Source organism: Pongo abelii, chromosome 2 (genome assembly GCF_028885655.2).
Source record: "Pongo abelii isolate AG06213 chromosome 2, NHGRI_mPonAbe1-v2.0_pri, whole genome shotgun sequence".
Lineage (NCBI taxonomy): Eukaryota > Metazoa > Chordata > Mammalia > Primates > Hominidae > Pongo > Pongo abelii.
In genome coordinates, this window is record NC_085928.1 from 187993684 (window position 1) to 188004817 (window position 11134).

Sequence of the window (11134 nt, forward strand, 5' to 3'; positions counted from 1 at the left end):
GGGTCAGTGGACTGGAAGAGGCAGACCCATCCTCAATCTGGGTGGGCACCATCTAATCAGCTTCCAGCACGGCTAGAATAAAAGCAGGCAGAGGAACATGGAAGAACTAGACTGGCTTAGTCTCCTGGCCTACATCTTCCTCCCATGCTGGATGCTTCCTGCCCTCGAACATCAGACTCCAAGTTCTACTCTGGAACTTTAGGCCCCCAACTGAGAGCTGCACTGTCGGCTTCCCTACTTTTGAGGTTTTGGGACTCAGATTGGCTTCCTTATTCCTCAGCTTGCAGATGACCTATTGTGGGACTTTATCTTATGATTGTGTGAGTCAATAATCCTTAATAACCCCCCCCTTTATATACATCTATCCTATTAGTTCTGTGCCTCTAGAGAACCTGACTAATACACTGGTAGAAGGTTATTCATAATATTCTGTTATTATCCTTTCAGTTTCTGTAGAATATATAGTGATGTCCTCTCTTTATTTCCTATATTGACTTTATTTTTCTTCTCTCATTCTTTTTCCCACTTTTTTGATAAGTTTGGCTATATTTTTAAGTGTTGTTGATCTTTTCAAGAAATCAGTGTGGTTTTATTGATTGTTTTTGTGTTCTCAATTCTATTTATTTCTGCTCTTGTTTGTATAATTAGAAAAAATTGTAAAATTTCTTTTCTTTTGTTTGTGTTAGATTTAATTTGCCCCTCTTTTTCTAGTTTGAAGAGTTTGATTCAAAATCTCTGTTATTTTCTAATGTTTGCACTTAATAATATAAATTTTCATCTAAGCATTGCTTTAGCTGAATCTAACACATTTTTGTAAGTTAGATTTTCATTTTTATTTAAATTAAAATCTTTTCTAATTTCCTTTGTGGTTTTCTCTTTGGCTCACATGACATTATGTTGTTTAAGTCCCAATATTTGAACATTTTCTATATATCTTTCTATTACTAGTTGTTAAGTTAAAGCTGCTGTGGCATGAGAACATACTGTGTTTGATTTCAATTCATTTAAATATGTTGAAGTTTATTTTATGACACAAAGATGGCCTATCTTTCTCAATATTGCATGTGCACTCAAAAAATTATGTACACTACTTTTGCATGGAAATATTCTATAAATTAGATCAAATTAGTTGATAGTATAGTTCAGGTCTTTTATAACCTCACTGATTTTTTAAAAATCACCTTGTTCTATTGATTTCTGAGAAGGAAGTACTGAAGTCTCCAAGTATAATTGATTTGTCTGTTTATCCTTCAGTTCTACTGGTTTTGTTTTAGGAATTTATATTCTCTGTTTCTGGGTATATCTGCATTTAAGATTGTCATATCTTCTGGATGGATTGTTGATTAATTCTTTATTCATATGTATGTCCCTTTTTGTCTCTTGTAATCTTTCTAGATCTGAAGTCTACTTTTTTTGGTATTAATATAGCCACTCTAGTATTATTTTGATTGATATTTTTATGAAATTACTTTTAAACCTTCACTTTTAACCTATATATGCATTCATATTAAAGATAACTTCTGTAGAGCATATAGTTGGGTAAACCTTTGTATTCAGTCTGATGATATCTGCTTTTTAAATGTGATTTTTGGAATGTTTTATTTGACATGATTATGTATGCAGTTGGATTCAAATCTACCATTTTGATAATTGTTTTCTGCTGGTCTCATTCGTTCTTTGTTTTTCCTTTCTTTGCCTTCTTTTGGATTATTTTAATTCCATCTTACCTTCATTTATAAGAAGGCTTAATAGTTACGTGTATTTTTCACGATTGCTCTAGGGTTTATATTATACATTTTATCTTATCATTCTCTACATTCAAATAATATCACATTATTTAATGTAGGAACTTTACCATAATCAAATTCTAGTTCTTCTCTTTGATCCTATGAATTATTGTTGGCATATTTTGCTTCAACACATGGTACAATATATTGTTTCAATTTTTCCCTTAAGCAATCAACTATCCTCTGAAGTGAACTTTGAAAGAAAATCTCTTATATTTGTGTCCATTTTTACTGTTTTTAATGATTCTCTTTACTTTGTGTAAATCTAGGTTTTCATTTAGTACCAAAGTTTCTGCCTGAAGAACTTCCTTTAAAGTTTCTTCTAGCACAGGTTTGCTGGCAAAGATTCCTCTCTGTGTTTGTTGGTAGGTAAGAATCCTTGTTTTGTCTTCATTTTGGTATGTAAGAAGAATCGTTGTTTTGTCTTCATTTTGAAAGGTAGTTTTATTGGGTATACAGTTCTGGGTTGACAATTTTTTCTTAAAACACTTTAAAGATGTCACTCTTCTGTCTTGTCTTCTGGTTTGCTGCATTCCTATCCTTGTTTCTTTGCATGTAATGCTTTTCTTTCCTCTGTTTGCCTTCAAGATTTTTTTCTTTAATTTTAAGCATTTTTGTTACAATATCTAGGTGTGTGTGTCCTCTGAGCTTCTTAGATCTATGGTTTGCTTTGTTCACTTAATTTGAAGAGTTCTCAATCTTTACCTCTTTAAATATGTCTTCTACCTCATTCTGTCTCTTTTCTATTGGGACCCCAATCACATGTACCTTAGGCCAATTGATACTATCCCACAGCTTTTGGGTGCTCTGTTCTTGTTTTTCTTTTCTTTGTTTTCTTTCTTTTCTGTTTCATTTTGGACAATTTTTATTTACCTATGTTCTAACTAACTTGATTGGTTTTTCAGTAGTATATGGTCTACTGATAAGCTCAGTAAAGGTAACCTTCATCTTTGATAGCATTTTCTCTTTCTACCAGCATGTGTATTTGACTTAAAAAAAATACTAGGTCTCGCTCTGTGATGTAGTTTGGATTTGTGTCCCCACCCAAATCTCTTGTCAAATTGTAATTCCCAGTTTTGGAGGAGGGGCCTGCAGGAAGGTGATTGGATCATGTGGGCTGATTTCCCCCTTGCTGTTCTCATGACAGTGAGTGTGTTCTTATGATATCTGGTTGTTTCACACAATGATTCCATTGTGTGAAAAGGAATTACAGGATCTGAGGCTAATAGTATTTATGTCTGGAAAAGGACTTGCACCTTCTTTGGTGAAGTTCTTAGCATGGTGAGTGGATTTAATATAGTTAGTTGTTGATCTGGGCTTGCATTATTTTCCTTGGTAATGCTGTTCTAATGTAGCACTGGCTTTAAATCTTCCAGCACTTGTCTTCCATTAGCTTGTGCTTAGTGTCTTGCCTGGGGACCTGGAGGATCTTTCTCAGTGCTTGAGTTGTACTCTCTGGTTTTGGTAGAACGACCCTGCATAGCTGTGCCACACAGGGAGTTTCTCTCCTAGCTCGTGACCAGCAGTACACTGTTGTTGCATGTTAGTCAGTGCTAGGTTTGTAATGGAATGATGGCATTTTTGTTTTGTTTTATTTTCCTGGTCAGTTTTAGGCAGGATTTGTGTGCCTGGGCCTCAGGGGTGGGGCTTTCTCTACATCCCTGTTCTTCTTTTTCACCCCAGCCAAACACTGCTTTATATTTTTTGGTGGTCTTAGGTAGGAGTTTCCTGTTCTTCCTCCAGTTATGACAGATATCTTTGTGTTATGAGTGTAGGATGCTAGGTTCAAGACAATTTCTTGTCTTTCCCCCAATGTCTTAGTCCATTTGGGGAGCTATAACAGAATGCCATTGACTGGGTGACTTATAAGCAACAAATTTATTTCTTACAGTTCTAGAGGATGGAAAGTACAAGATCAAGGTGACATCAGACTCAATGTCTGGTGAGGGTCCTCTTCCTGATTCCTAGAAGGTCATCTCCTTTCTGTATCCCCACGTTGCAGTAGGGTTGAGTGATCTCTCTGGGGTCTCATTATGAGGACACTAATTCCATTTCTGAGTGCTTTACTCTCATGATCTAATTACCTCCCAAAGGCACCATCACACTGAGGATTAAGTTTCAACATATGAATTTTGAGGAGATACAAACATTCAGTGTATGGCATCCAAGTAGAAGGACTTTGGCTTTTACTTCCATCTCAGCAAGAATGGAGGCTGTGTCCTAAGGATGAGAACCTTTTCTACTCCTTTCCCAATAAAATGCTGGTTTTATTCTACTCCTATACCAGAAGCAATACATCTTTACCCATTTGCTGAGAGTGAGAGCATCCATTGCCCTTACTCTAGAATATTAAGGCTTTTGTTTTGTAGGAAAGAACAGTTCAGGGAAGTAGGCACAGCTCTGGCCTGGTTACTAGTAACTGCCAATCATCTCCTTTATGCCTGTGCCACACTGAGTGGCACTCTGCCCTGTAACCTGCTCATCCTCCCGTCTTTCTTGTAAGCATCTGATAGAAGTCTGTGAAATAGAAAATCTCAGTGTCAGCTTCCCTACATCTGGTTCTACCAGCTCTTCTAAACTTACATGCTTGACCACACTTGGTACTTGGTATTGAAGAATTTATTAAGCTTTTGCTAAGTTGTTTTTATCCACTTTATGTTGTATACTCTGACATAGGTGAATAAGTCTGTGTATCTGTTTTTTTTTTGTTGTTCTTTTTTTTTTGAGACTTGCCCTTCTTTGGAATTGCATTTATTTGATTGTCTTATATCCTGAATCGAGTGTTGGTATCTCCCAAAATTTCATATGTTGAAATCCTAACCCTCAACATGATGGTATCAGAGGTAAGTCCTTTGGGAGGTGATTAGGTAATGAGGGTGGAGTCCTCATGAGTAGGATTAGTGATGAAGAGACATGACACCTTGCTCTTCCTCTACCCTCCACCAAATGAGGATCCAATGAAATGAGGGCCATATACAAACCAGGGAAAGTATTCTCACTGTAGACTGGATCTGCCAGCACCTTGGTCTTGGACGTCTCTGCCTCCCGACCTGTGAACAATAAATGCTTGTTTTTTAAGCTGTCCAATCTGTGGTATTCTGTGGTATTCAGTCCTAATGGACTTCGTATACCTTTCGGTCTCAGTTTTCTGATGGGCCCAAGAAAAGTTAACATTTTGTAGATTATATGGCTTTTCTTTTTTAGGAAAAGAGCAATGTTTTGCATCTTTCAACATCTTTAAAGGAAAGTAATCTTGAAGTGAATGCCAGTACTTTGGCAGGTGCTTAGTAAACTTCTGAAACCATGTTTTCACTGTTTCTCTAGCCCACCCCCCCTCCCCAACTCCTCCCCTAAAGCTTTTGCTCCCCTTCATTTTTAAAGTCTTGCCAGAAGAAAGACTGCCCAGATGGTGAGTGGAAAATGTAGAGGAAGGCTCTGTGCCTTATATAGCCCGAACTATAAACTTGTAAAGACACTGAGTTTTACTTACTTAAATCTATTTTATTTAAAATGTAAATATAAAATATTTTATTTCTATTTTGGACAATCTAGTAGGTAGCTAGCATATCAGTAAAATTACAAATAGAGCAAGTGCAAAAAGAAGAACAGGTGGAAGACAACAGGAAATGTAGGTGCTGACTCAGCCTCACTTATATGATGTAGAAGAATTTGGGAAATGAAGCCATTAGGTTAGGCAACTCTCTCTCTCTCTCTGTCATCATTTTCACATGTGTTACAGAAAGGAGTGGTTTGGTAAAATATGTCTTCAACCACAAAATTTGACAGTTGTGGAGAATAAGATATCTGATATTCAACTCCACAAATGTGGTGATAAACATAAGTGACATTTAGCCCTCTTAATAACATGAATAACACTCACACACATGGAGCTGGATTTTCTCCTGGAAAAGATAAGTTTTAAGTTTTACATGAATTTGTTAACTCTTTGCAACTAGACATGGAGGGCACTTGGTTTCCCAGACAATGTGTTGGGAATGAGAATCCTTTATCTGCCAAACCTATTTGAACTTGTTGCCTTGTTGTGAATCTCTATTAGATCATTTGGCATCTCATGCACAATTTTTTAATCTTATAAATGAGAGATTCATGTAAATGTTTAACTCAGTCTGAAAGAAGAAATCTTGAAAGGGCAGCCAGGGAGAGTGAGAGCAGTGTCAAGAGGCAAAAAGAGGTCAGACTTATTTCCTTATCTAAAAGGATTTTATATATCACAACTTCAGGTCTCTTTTCACCCTGACTGGGGAAGCTCTTCAGCTCATCTTTAGGAAGCCATGCTCTAACACTGCCCCATTAGGTGGACTTTTTTCTTACAACAGCTGCCATGTGAAATACTGGGCTTGGGTTATTATCACAATTTCTGTGTTTCACATACATTCTGCCTGTGTTACAGCAAATCGATTTCTCTAAAGAGATAATCAATCCAAGACTATGGGAGCAAGCAAATTCTCCTTGGCAAGTCATTTCTAATTATCAGAATGTTACAGATAAGTGACTACTTCTCTAGGAATGTTCTAAATGTGAGCTCATATGAAGAGGTTTGTGTCTGTAGAATGGAAGGGATTTTTATTGACCATCTAGTCTGCCTACTGACTAAAGATCTTTTTTTTTTTTAATTTTCTGACCAAAGATCTTTAGGAACGATTATGCAAACTCTACTTTGATATCTACTGTTGTGAACTGACCTAAAAAAATTAGATGTAAAAATATTAGCCTCCTCTGAGTCGAAATTAATAGCCTATAGTTTTTATCTGCTCTTATACCATCTTTCTAAGTAACAAAAATAAAATTCTTCTTCAAATATAGACATTTAATAGCAAGTATACACAACATAAGCTCTACCAATTCTTGGCTTTATCTTTTTGTGTGTGTGTGTGCTAAGACTGTACTAAGGATGGTAGATTCCCCTGAAGGCAAACTCAGTAAATGCAATATGATTACAACAGTAGGACTCAGCTGATGTTCTAGTTAGACTTGGGTGGCCAAAAATCCTCCAATCCAATGTCTGGACAGAGGTCTCTATAGAAATCAAATCTAGGGTGCAATTCTTACAGCTAAATTTTGAAAGTCTGGTTAGATTCTTTAACTATAGTCTTACAACAGACTAAATGCCTCTAACATAGTTTTTGCCTCTATTTGAAAAAAAAATCACTAATCACTAATTTCAACAACAGAAATCTATTTCTAATATTATTTTGTTAACCTAGAAAGGCTATGGTGTTGACTGGCCAGTAAAGATACTTAAAGCACTTGTAGTAGCCACCTCCAGCATGTGTCCCTTTAATTATGCCTTGATTTATGCTCATTTCGAATTATTCATCTCTCTGTTTCAGCAAGTGTCTGTCTTTGAAAATAGCGAGGGTAATGCATGGTGGATAAAGGGAAGGCTTGCAGGTAACAGTTAGTCTGGGCAAAGGTAGATTGAGGTCAGCTCTTTAGAGTGAGGATTTCACTGGATCCTCTGAGGAACCTGCGCTTTTCGTATTTCTCTAATAAATGAGGAAGTTTAGGGACTTTATTACCTTTGAACAATCTATGTAAGTCATAAATACATCTTTTTCCTTGATGTAAGGGAACACTAAAAGTAAAAATACTAATAGTTCTCCAGCCTAAAATCCCATTTGGAGAAGAATGGGCATAAAATATTGATCTGTATCTTCTACAGTGCAACCTGTTTGAATGCGTCTCATAAAAGCAGACCTGGAACTATTTTTGGTGCCTTATTTTAATGAAAGAGACCATACAAACTCCTATTAGAGACTTGGTCAAAAGAGCCAGTTTAAGCTTTTTTCTGGTCTCCATAAAAATTCAAATTAATTTCCTATATAATCTACATCAATGGGGATATACAGAAGTTAAAAAAAAACTCTCAAAAAAAGATTTAATTGTGTTCATCACAGTAAACTTACATAAACCATGATGTGGCTCAATCTATTTTGAAAGGATTTTCAGCATTAAAGGTTAAAACAAAAAGAAGCCTCTAGTTAACCTTCAATTAACCATAGCTGCCTGGCACTTTCTATTAATCAAGATTTTACTCCTTCTTGCATTATTTTTATGACATCCAATTTTATTTGGTTTCTTCAATATATTTCTCAGAGGTGAAATAGCTCTATTTTATGGATGAAAATCGAATCAAAATGTAGAAGGCTTACTGTGACCTTCATAAAGTCATCTCCCTGAGGTTCTTTTCTTATTTTTAAAATGACAATAATGAGGTCTACTCCAGTGTGCTGTGTAAGAATGGAATGAAATCTTGCAGAAAGGCAAGGTAGCATTGGAAACACTAAAGGTTTAGGAGTCAGGTAGATGTAGTTTTCACCACATATGAGCTACGTGACATGGGGCAAGGAATTGACATTTATAAGCCTCAGTTTCCTTATGAATAAAATAAAAACATAAATCCTCATTGGGACATTGCCATGTTAGATGAAGTAATATTTGCAAAGGTCTTGGCATATAAAAGGCAAAATAAGGTAACTTTTTTTTTTTTTCAATTGAGAGAAGACCCTGAATATGACTACAAAAAAGTGTGAGAAGCGGTGTTAGATCTTGTGTGTTTTAATATCATCTCGTGTGTCTCTGGAAATGTTTCTTTCTCTGTAGTCAATATCCATATCATGAACACGTACTGTATAACTAGTTTCCCTCTTGAAAAATTCTTAGTCTATTTTTGTTTTCTTTTAAATGCTGATTAAGGATAAGTTTAGGCTTCTGTGAGTTCTTGTCTCACAGTTTTGTTCCTTTCAAAGTAGCAAAAGAATTTAGGTGTTGGGAGGAAAAGTCATAGTTGTATTTTAAAGCAGTGGTTCTTAAGCCACTTTGAATCATATTTACCTGGAAGGCTCTTAAATAATCCCAGATTTAAGGTCCCCATTCCTGATTCAGTAAATCTGAAGTACATCACTAAAATTTGTATTTGCCTAAGTGATTTAAAAAATTCTCTGTAATCATGGTAAAATATACATAGCATAAAATTTGCCATCTTAACCATTTTTAAGTGTGCAGTCAATGGTGTTAAGTAAATTCTCATTGCTGTGCAACCACTGCCATCCATTTCCAGAACACTTACCTTGCAAAACGGAAACTCTACATTGAACAATAACTCTCCATTTACCTCTCTCCCCAGCCGCTGACAACCACTATTCTATTTTCCATTTCTATGAATTTAGCTATTCTAGGTTCCTCATATAAGTGAAAGCATACATTATTTGTCTTTTTGTGACTGGCTTATTTCACTGAATGCCATGAATTCAAGGTTCATCCATGTTGTAGCGTGTGTTAGAATTTCCTTTCTTTTTAATGCTGAGTGATATTTCATTGTATGTATGGATCACATGTGCTTTATCGATTTATCTGATGATTACTCTTCCCCAAGTCATTTTTAAAATATGAAATACTTCACAAATTGGCATATCATTTTTGCACAGGTGCCATGCTAATTTTCTTTATATCATTCCAATTTGAGTACACATACTGCCAAAGCCAAGGACCCCAAATTATTTTTGAAATCACTGATAAGGCAATTTTTTCAGATGCACATTGGTGGGACATTAAATCAATCTAATTTGGTGACCAATTTTTTTAAAAAACATAGAATGGAAGAAAATAAAATAGGTAAAAATTGTAATAATAAGGAAATATACTATTTTAAGTATTTTATTTCTGTGTTATTGTGGGAGAGAGGGGTTATGTGAACTAAATCAGGACACACTAGCTGTTCTCAGTTTAAAAAGTATAAAGGCCACCTGCCCAGAGACCTAGAATATAGAATCTAGTTGGATGATAAGTAAATTAACATAGTGTTCTCAGCTCAAAATGTGTAGAGGTACTATAGTCATGATTTTACTTTTAAGATTCTTAAAATTTAAGATTGAGAACAGGCTTCTATAGATGGATGTGGACTCCATGCTTCATCATAGAAGTCTGAGTATTGCTTATTAATGAATCATTTTCATAACATTGTTTTAGGAGTTACATATAAATTTGGCATCCCTTTGATACACTAAGCTTTTATCGACTCCAGAAGTAGATAAAGAATTGCTAACAGCAGTAATGGAGAAGTGTGAATGCCACCAGCAATTCGAGATTCTGTTCCAACTCAGGAAACATACTACCCCAATCAAAATTAATTTCCTCCCCCTTTGGCATTTTTCTCAACCATATGTAGTTTTAAAATTATTGTGGTGACTTCTATCACTCTTTTGAAAATATACAAGATGTATTTATCGAAGATAAATATAATTTTGCTTAGTATGTTTTCTGAGATGATAGCACACAATATGTATCAGAAAATAAGGCAATTATATGATAACTGTTTGTGAACTGTATTTGATTCTGCCAGATTTTATGAAAGATATATGTTTAACATATGTAAATGTTTATATTAGATCATATGGAAGATAATTTTCATATGCCTTTTAAAGAATTATGGAATTCCTGTTCTTCCTCAGGAGAGTGATTTCCAAAGTGTCTTAGATTTTTGCGTATGACTCCACTTCAAATCCTTTGTGATTTGCATCATGCTGTACCATTTGACCCAGCAATCCCATTACTGGGTATATATATAAATCATTCCATTATAAAGATACATGCACACATAAGTTCACTGAAGCACTATTCATAATAGCAAAGACATGAGATTGACCCAAATGCCCATCAATGATAGACTGGATAAAGAAAGTGTGGTACATACACACCATGGAATATTATGCAGCCATAAAAAGGAATGAGATCATGTCCTTTGCAGGGACATGTATAGAGCTGGAAGCCATTATCCTTAGCAAACTAACACAGGAACAGAAAACTCCCTATGTTCTTAATTATAAGTAGGAGCTAAACAATGAAAACACATGGACACAGAGAGGAGAACAACATACACTGAGGCCTGTCAGAGGGGCCAGGGAAAGGAGAACTTCAGTATAAATAGTTGATGCATGCGGTGCTTAATACCTAGATGATGGGTTGATAGGTGCAGCAAACCACCATGGCACGTGTTATCTATGTAACAAAACTGCATGTCCTGCACATGTATTCCAGAACTTTAACTTTTTTTTTTAAGTGCATAATATTCCCAAATAACTGAAGTTATTTGTCTTCTGTTAATTCACAGAGAAAATAGTGGCATAGATGGATGCATAGATGGATGAATAGATGGATAGATAAATAGATAGATAGATAGTTAATACATATAAAATAATATCACCTAAATATAGAATTAAGACTTCAAAAATTATAGTAAATGGAGACACAATTAGACTTTAAATAGATGAGAGTTATGTTCAGAACTATAACACTTAGCAGTCCGTAAGAACATTTTACATTGTGTA

General features: G+C 35.3%; 1 non-coding gene across 1 annotated transcript; it reads right to left on the reverse strand.

Annotated features, from left to right (window-relative positions):
* Nucleotides 1–9190: 9190 nt before the first annotated feature.
* LOC112132837 (U6 spliceosomal RNA) lies at nucleotides 9191–9298 on the reverse strand. Its single transcript, XR_002914557.1, has one exon. It is a non-coding gene; the product is annotated as a U6 spliceosomal RNA (small nuclear RNA).
* Between the last annotated feature and the right edge of the window lie 1836 nt (nucleotides 9299–11134).